Source organism: Grammomys surdaster, unplaced genomic scaffold (assembly GCF_004785775.1).
Source record: "Grammomys surdaster isolate TR1022 unplaced genomic scaffold, NIH_TR_1.0 186, whole genome shotgun sequence".
Classification (NCBI taxonomy): domain Eukaryota; kingdom Metazoa; phylum Chordata; class Mammalia; order Rodentia; family Muridae; genus Grammomys; species Grammomys surdaster.
In genome coordinates, this window is record NW_021604631.1 from 6,071,244 (window position 1) to 6,080,368 (window position 9,125).

Here is a 9,125-nt window from a genome sequence, read left to right on the forward strand (position 1 = left end):
AGGGCTTTTTGAACAGTATGCTTTACAGCAACAGCATGTAGTCTTGTGAGCCCACTGGTGGCTACGCTTAACCCCTGTCAGCTCTTAGTTATTTCAAAATCTGTGTCCTGAAAAACTGCTCTGCAAAGCAACCCCTCAACTCAGTCCAAGTCCCAGAAAATGTTCAAGTGTCCCCGTGTTAAGTTTACATTCATCACCTGACTGGAAGGGAGGAACGCCATCCCCTTTCATGGGATCGTCCTTTTGTTGGTTGCTGGTTGCCTTGCCTTTGGGGTTGAGAACTTGAAGAGTAAATGATGTGCGGTCAATTGGCAAATAAACCCTGTGAAGTCTTCCTCTTTTCTCTTGTAGTTCAGGTACTGCGTTCCCTGCTCATGGTAGCCTAAACCCCAGTTCTCCTCATCCCTTACTAGGCCACCAAAGAGGTTTCATTACATTGTGCTTATCTTCTATCTCAAACCATATCTCAAATTCAGTCAGCTAACCAATAAACCAACCAAACAACCAAACCACCATTCAACTAACCAAACAATCAGCCAGCAAACCAATAAACTAACCAAACAACCAAACAATCAACTAACCATTCAACTAACCAGACAGTCATCCAGCTAACCAAATAACCCACAACCAACCACTTACCCATCTCTTTCTTGATTACCTATATTCTACCTACTACCTCTATATCCTTCCTTCCCTTGGCAGCCAAGTGGCTGGAGAGGACCCCACCTGACCCCCAAGTTGCCAACTTACCTTTTAGCTCTTTTGCAGTTTAGATCCTGTTCTTGTGATAAAACACTGACCAAAAACAACCTGGGGGAGATCAGGGGGAGGAAAGGGGTTGTTTGGCTTGCAGGCTACTTGATGAGAAATCAGAGCAGGAACCTGGAGGCAGGAACTGAAGCAGAGCCCATGGAGTGCTCCTTACTGGTTTGCTTTCGATGCAAGCGCTCGGCCTGATTTCTTAAACTACCCCAAACCACCTGCCCAGGGGATGACACCGCCCACAGTTGGCTGGATCCTCCTGCATCAATCATTAATCATGAAAATGCTCCACAGACTTCAGTGGTGCTAGTCTCTTGTTAACAGGCGACTCTTCAGCTACAGCCCACCAGAAGCCACATATTATTAATTAAAATATATCATGCAAATAGCCCTGATAGAGCCCTTTAAAGATTCTCAATTTCACAAGCCAGGCCTTCACCATCTGCATTACTTACCATGTTCTTTTACAAGCTCCTACAGAACAGCTAAGCACTCAACAGCTTTTCCAGCCCAAAGTTCCAAACTCAATCTTGCCCAAAAGAATGTGGTCGGGACTGTGTTAGCCATACCTCACGGTCCTGGCACCAATTTCTGTATTAGTTACTTTCTGCTGCTATGATAAAACACCATGACCAAAAGGTACTGATGGGAAGGAGTTCATTTTGGCCTATGGTTTCTGAGAGAGAGTTGCAGACATGCACGGCAGCTGAAGCAGGAATCTGAGAGCTCAGATCTTCAACCATAAGCAGGGAGTGGTAAAAGCCAAAAGGAAGTGGGGTAAAATAACAAGCCATCCCCTGCCGCCATGTTGTGCTTCCTCTGGCAAGGCTCCACCTTCTACAGGCTCCATGGCCTCTAAACAATGTCACTGAGTGTCAAGGTTCCCAAACCTATGGAGGGCATTCAGACCACCGCTCTACAGGGGGACTTCATTTCCCACTTTAACAACTCACTCTAAGAACACCAATATGTCCTAAGTTCATAACCTCAATTAAAATCTTCCCATCCTTTCCTACCTATAATGTTTAGTCTCTGGTATGTTTACTTTCTGGTACTATTGGGCAGTGCCATAGCCGCTGTTTAGCACAGCCGTTATTACTGCCTCATGAGTAAAAAGGTTGGGTTTACTGAGTATAATCCATTGGTCCCATTTTATAGATGCAGAAATGAAAGTCAAGAGAAAGTAAGTGAATGTAGATGTATCAGTCAGCTAGTGCTGTGTAACAAGCCATCCCGAACTCAGTCACAATCACATTTGGTTTTCCCGTGGTGTGTGTCTTGGTTGGAGTAGCTCTGTTCTTTGCTGAGAGTGGGGTGTGTTTGCTTTATGTGTTTATAATTGGGCTGAGGTTTGAGGACGCCTGTCCTAGGCCATTGCAAGGATGCGGGACACAGAAGAAGAGGCAGCAACATGGTGGCGGCTTTGACTCAGAACTGCCTTATGAGCTGAGGAAAAAACCTCCACCCTGTAACGGGAGGCACTGGTCCTGCCTGAGCCAAGAATGCTGCTGTATAATTTGATACAGAAAACCCTTGAAGAATTGACAGCATTCAAACGCCCCGTGTTCCAAGTCCAAAATTACACATTTTGAGTCTTATCTCTAGGAAAAGACAAAACAGCAACAAAACACAACACAGCAAAACAAAAAAGCCTACTTAAGACTAATGGACATTTGGATTTTGGTTATAAATGAAAAGAGTGAATCTCAGTAAACCAGATACTGAATCTGCCAGCTGAGACACAGGCAGGGCGGGGGTCAGGGCAAGCCTTGGCTGTGGAGAGACGAGCTGGCATCAAGAGGTCCTGAAGCAATCCAGAATTCAGTGTAAGACTCAGATTGGACCTGGGCCTAGGAATTTCTAGCCAAACAAATGATAAAGGGCAGGGCCTTGGCTGATGGCGGATGGGGCACTCTTTCAGGGAATCCTGAGCTCTCAACTCCAGTCTAGGACAGCCAGCAGAGAAGAGGCATGTCTGAAGGCAGAGGACCTGAGGAACCTGGGTGCAGCGTGCCTGCCGTGTCTGACACACAGCAGTCAGTGCACAGCCTTGCTGACTTGTGAGCTGTGGTGGAGGACGTTGTTCTGCACCAGACAGAGAATGTATGGATGTAGTTATGCCTAGAACTGTCTGAAATGCAAACAGCTCCAGAGATGCCTTCATAGTCTCATGGGTGCTAGAGCGTCCTGGGTCACTAAGGGTAAACTGTTTATTTCTTGTGACTAACTCTGGGTGTTGACTACTGGCTTTTAGAAGAAAGGAGACATGCTCTTGTCCCAGACCTGTGGCACACTGTGGGTTTTACTTGAGTTTCAAAGATAAAAAGAGATGCCTGTCACACTTGATGCTCTTCCTTGTCATGAGTTGTCCCTTCTCCCTGGGAAGCTGCTGGGGAGTCTGAGCAGCAGGGGCTTTGTGATCCAGGATCAGACACTAGGCCTCATTGTCTTTTTGCCTCTAAAAGAGCGCTGACTAAGCCACCTAGAATATAGGTTAGTGTTGTCAATAATATGCAGAAAACCAATAGAAAACCAGAAAAGTAGGACACTCAGTGAGAGCCCAGAACAAGATGGCTTTGGAGTTGGCTTCTTTCTGCCTCACCAACTCTGCCCTTGGGGTAGCAAGGATACTGCCTCCACACCAGTGCATACACATCACACATGTCACACACACACGCACACACACACACACACGCACACACACACACACACGAGTAACCGTTCCTCCATACCCCCCACAGTAACACTACATATACACAAACACACACATCACGCACATGCATATAGCACATATTCCATATATATTACATATGCAGTATACTCACATGCTATACATACCACGAACATACTACATGGAAACTATACATATACAACACACACATAATATATATACCGTATACATATTCATTATACACTTTATATATAACACATAACACACACATCATATGCACACATATTGGACACATGATGCACACCACATATGAACACACATTGTACCCAGACTGCACAAATAACATATACCAAATGCATACTCTACACACACATGTGAGTTAACTGCAACTTTTGATGGCCCTAGGTTGAACAGCGTCCCTCCTAAAACTCTTGTCTTCTGGAACATCATAATACAACCATATTAGGAAATGAGTCTCTGTAGATATAATCCAATGAAGATGGATTGGACAGGCCCCCAAACCCAGGACTATTGTTCTTAAAGGACAGACATTCTGATACAGATTCAGAGAGAATATGGAGACAGGACAGAGGCAGAGAGAAGTCTGAGCCACACATGTACAAGCCGGAGAAAGTCAGCAACTTGTAACTTCCAGAAACTGCAAGCAGAGGTGAAGGCTGCTTGTAGCCTCCTCAGGGTTGTTCAGCCCTGCTCCCAGACTTCTCAGTGTCACTCAGGCTCTGCCAGCCCTCAGTTTTACTTTCAGTCTCCAGAATGGGAGATAGTAGGTCTCTGTTGCTTTAAGACACTAAGTGTGTGTGAGAACTTGGATGCCTGAGGAGAAGAATCCAGTTCCTCACCCCAGGAGGCTTGCTGAGGCAAGACTAAGGCTTGGCTTGAATGCCCTGCTCCCTGCAGCCTGCCTATAGGCCAAGGGGCCATCCCGCAGCTGGAGTCTAGGCCCCAGCTTTCCTCTCTGTGTAACTGGCATAGGGAGGATGTTGGTGGACATTACAGGGCATGAGGCTATCAGGTGTGGTGGCTCAAACGTGTTATCCTAGCACCTGGAAGGTTGAGGCAGGAAGATTGCCTTGAGTTTTACATGGTGAACTTGAGCCAGCCTGGTCTACAGAGTGAGATCTGATCTCACTCTCAAACAAGACAACACAACAGAAAGATAAAGCACAGGGCATAATTTTCTCATGTTTTATCATCTTCTCTCACAGGCCAGCATTATGCCTGACTTAGAAAGTTTGTTACTGCCAGCTACGATCATCCTGTGATTCTCTGACATCTTCAAGTCCATGGCCATTCACTCTGGTTTGGAGTTCCCTTGATTTTACTTTTCTAGGAGACGAGCAGATTGATCTGGTCCTGCGGTGATATGCAATGGTTCTCGGGGCAGCACCTGGGACAGAACAAGCAGCAAATGTGGCAAGTGTCTTGTAACACCTCTGTGGGAGGGAATGCCCACAGATGCAACAGGGGTGATGGGTAGTCTGAAGAAGTCCTCCTGAGGCTTAGGAAGAGGATGCCCTTGCATCTGTGGCTGCTGGGATGCAGATGATGGGATTCCTCATGACGCCTGCCCTGGGACTCCTGGCCATGGATAGTCCCCACCCTTTTTATACCAGGGGGAGTGAGTGGGTCCGAGGAACTGGAGCCTGTCACATCCAAGAGCAGGCTATGAAGTCTCAGACTTTCACCCTGGGCTCTTACTCTCGAGGACTGTTTAATCAGGGGAAGCAGCCAAAATGATGAGCAGCCCTCACCAACAGCATGTAAGTGATCGCAGCAACAGAATCCTTGCTCAAGTGGCTTTTTGGGAGACCCTGACCCCTAACTACCCTACTCTACATCAGATTCCAGACCCTCCCAGAAATTCTGGGATGGCGATGTGTGTTGGTTTAAATCATTTAGGTCTGTGGGGGAGTTGTCAACAGTGGTTCATAGGTGTGGGAAGATAAGGGCTGGATGGGTAGCGGGAAGTAGGACGAAAAGCTGTAACCATGGGAAGGATTTCAAGGTGCAAGGGCCAAGCCGGAGCCCACACCTACTTCACTGTTCATGCGGAAGGACCAGGCATGTTCTGTGGGTGTGAGCATCTGGTCCAGAGTACAACTGAGTGAGAACTAGACCATCCGCACGGATAAGCAATGGGCAGTGAGGTTTGGTAACGTCAGGCTGTAGCTGTTGCCTTTAACCTTGCAGTTTCCACTTGCCATTGGATACATAGTTAATGATTGTAGCTTTAAAAAAAAACAAAACCCAATGCACTAAGTATGTAGTAGCTTTAGATGTCTCACTATGTAGACCAGGCTGGTCGTGAACTCACATCACAGAGGTGTGCCTACCTCTGCCTTCAGAGTGCAGGGATTAAAGGCTTTTTGGACATCTACTAGGTTAGATACAGAGGAACTTGGAGTCATTTTGTCACCCACGACAATGTCCAGTGCCTCTTTGTACCAACCTTGGATGGCCAGGGATGTCTAGCTCAACTGGCTAAAGGACTTTCCTTGAAGTCTTTTGCACAGGCCACATGTTTATGTCCTGATTTCAAGTTGCTGGGCTCCACTGGCGCCGTGGGTGAGCTGACCTACAGGGGTGATAATCTTGTGATAATAGCTTTCTTTCTACAGGGTTTTAACCTGGAGAAGAAACAAAGTGCGGCTTTCTGTACTCTTATCCCTGGAGATGCCTGGGGTTCCATTCGTTACGTCTATAAAGCAGGAGACCATAGTGTCCTAGAGAGCAGTGTAGAATCCACAGCCAGACAGCCTGGGTTTGAGTCTTAGTTCTGCTTCTTGTTAGCTGTGTGTTCCTGGACTACTTACTTCATTTCTCTGAGACTCAGATTTTTCCTCTCTATACAGGACGTGATGGGAGCATATCCCACTCATGGGGGAGAGCAGGGTATGAGCTCCTGTCCGGGAAGAACTCCAAGGTGCTCCCTGCCTGAGGAAGACTCACCATAGGTTCCCTTATCAGTAGAACACGGAGGCCTGAACCCCTGTTGCTTTCTGTAGGGTCTTCCTTAAGTCTGGTGGAGTTCACCTGGGGCATGACATCATGTCATGCCATGTCTTGCATGACATCATCTTAGGGTTCTTTAAGGATTTTAGGAAAACAAAGGATTAGCTTCAGATGACTAACCTACTAGGCTGGAGATGGAACAGATCCAATAAGCCATGAACACTAGCAGGATTGCACTCTGATAAACCGTGTCCCATAGTCTCCCAGTTTCTCCAGCCAGCCTCTCCACGGGGGATATCGTGAAGCCCTTTGAGTGGTCAGGAAAGGCATCCTGGAGCAGAAGGCCAAAGACTTGCCAAGTGGAGGAAGAGGATGGACACACCAGGAAAGGGCAGGCAGGGGAACAGGCAGCTGGGGTGTGGACCACAAGAGCAGGCTTAGTATGGTCACGTCCCCAAGAGAGAGGGTCTACCTCAGATGTGCTCTGATCTGTCTTGATTCTACTTAGTCCTGGCCTTGGAGAAGAGCATAAGTCTAAGTCCAGAGCATGAAACAGGTCAGTATAACTAGAAATGTGCAAGATAGCCCCAGTGTAAAAGGGATGAGGCTGGAAGACAGTCATCATGGCTTCCCTAAGACAAAAGGGATCCCTGACCCCACCCCACCCCCCATTGTGGTTCATAGAAGAGGTTCTTTCCTGTCTCTTCTGTATGGCATACATGCTTTGTAAACACCATTAACTTGAATTCTGTGGCTTTCAGAGCCCCACTCCATCCTGACTCCTGATCTTTTAAAGGTGGCTGTGCGCTGAGGTCTGACTAGTACCGCAGCGAATCTGCCATCTCCTGGGCATTTGTTGTTGTTCTATGGTACTGACATGGGCCCCAGGAACCTGAGTTGGCATCTGAGGTGTGACAAGATATCAAAGGACACTTGAGCTGCCTGAGGCCCTGGAAGGTGGAAGAAGGGACAATGTAAAATATCATGAAGGCATTCAGGAGGCTGAGGGAGGTTTAGTCTGAGCCTGAGTGGGACTTGAGAGAGATGGCCTGGAATCAGACAGTCAGAGAACACTTATCAGGAGGCTGGCTTCTGAGGGCCTGTCTGGGAAGGCTGGTTCAGCAGCATGGGGGAAGGAAGTTCGCTGTAATGGTGTTGCAGAAGTCAAGCTTAGGGCAGGAGGAAGCGCTAATGCTACCAGAGCTACCGTCTGTGACAAACTTCCTCAAACTCAGACAGAGCCATTCTGAGCTGCTGGTCCACTAAAGTCTCGAGATCGCTTTCCGTGAACATCAGGGGAGCCAGGGACTCATTTTCCTTGTACTCAGAGAAGCTTGGAAGATACCTGCCCTACCTGCACTTCCCAATGTTCTCATGAAAATAAAGTGCGTGAAAATGCATGTCTGAGCCCCTTGATACATTAATTAAGAGCCCCATAGCTTCCTTATTTAACTGAGGGCTGCTACCTCATTCATCTGGGATTATTAGCAAGGCGAGAGGGCCTTTGTTGAGCTTGACAACGTGATTAATAAAGACTCTAGGTGAATTTTGGCTTCTCAACAGCTTTTGATGTGCTAAGATTCCCCAGTGAGGACAACATCATCAATTACCTAAACAAGCCACTACCTTCAGGCCTTGGCTATCTGTGAGGCTAGCCTGTTACTTGGCAGACAGCGAGAAATGGCCTCCGAGGCCACGGTCTCAGCCCTGATCTTTTTTGGAGGAACAAGGTCCTTTAAGTGGCTCATTGGTGACGTCATTCTTCACTTCTGCAAAGCTCTGCATCTTGCCTTCTGTCCCCTGTACCCTTTTCTTGTCCAAGGTTCTGTTACCTTGGCATTTTCTAAGTGAGGTTACAGAATTCAGTGCTGGAGGGTAAAGGGAGGTCCGAGTTCTTAGACACTACTCTTACTCAAGACTTCGGCTCCTAGAGTCAGCCAGGTGCAGTCAGGGCCGCACACAGGCGCTTTGGGATGTCTTGTCTGGACTACTGTCTGCTGACCCATCAGTTGCCCAGGTGTGAGAGGTAGCTTTTAAAAAGCTAATTGTAGGGGCTGGAGAGATGGCTCAGCAGTTAAGAATGTAGGGAACACTCCTAGAGGACCCAAGTTCATTTCTTAGTACCGACATGGTGTCTCACAGCTATCTGTAATTCCCGTTGCCGGGTGTCCCATGCACTCTTTTGAGTTTTGCATGCACAGGGTACACATAGACTCATGCAAGATCACACTCATACACAAAAATAAAACACTTAAATACAATTATAATGTATTCATACAATGAAGCAACTTCCTGTGGGGTGGATGTGTATGTGTGTATACATGTCTGTGTGTGTGCATGTGTGTGCATGTCTGTGTGTGTGCATGTGTGTATGTCTGTGTGTGTGCATGTCTGTGCATGTCTGTGTGTGTGCATGTGTGTATGTCTGTGTATGCATGTCTGTGTGTGTGCATGTCTGTGTGTGTTTGTGTGTGCATGTCTGTGTGTGTATGCATGTCTATGTGTGTGTATGCATGTCTGTGTGTGCATGTCTGTGTGTGTGCATGTATTTGTATGTCTGTGTGTGTGCATGTGTGTATGTCTGTGTATGCATGTCTGTGTGTGTGCATGTCTGTGTGTGTTTGTGTGTGCATGTCTGTGTGTGTGCATGTATTTGTATGTCTGTGTGTGTACATGTGTGTATGTCTGTGTGTGCATGTCTGTGTGTGTGTATGCATGT

General features: G+C 47.2%; 1 protein-coding gene across 1 annotated transcript in view; it reads left to right on the forward strand.

Moving 5' to 3' along the window:
- Tbxas1 (thromboxane A synthase 1) overlaps positions 1–9,125 on the forward strand; it is a 164,891-nt gene that overhangs the window by 12,582 nt on the left and 143,184 nt on the right. The window lies entirely within an intron of this gene.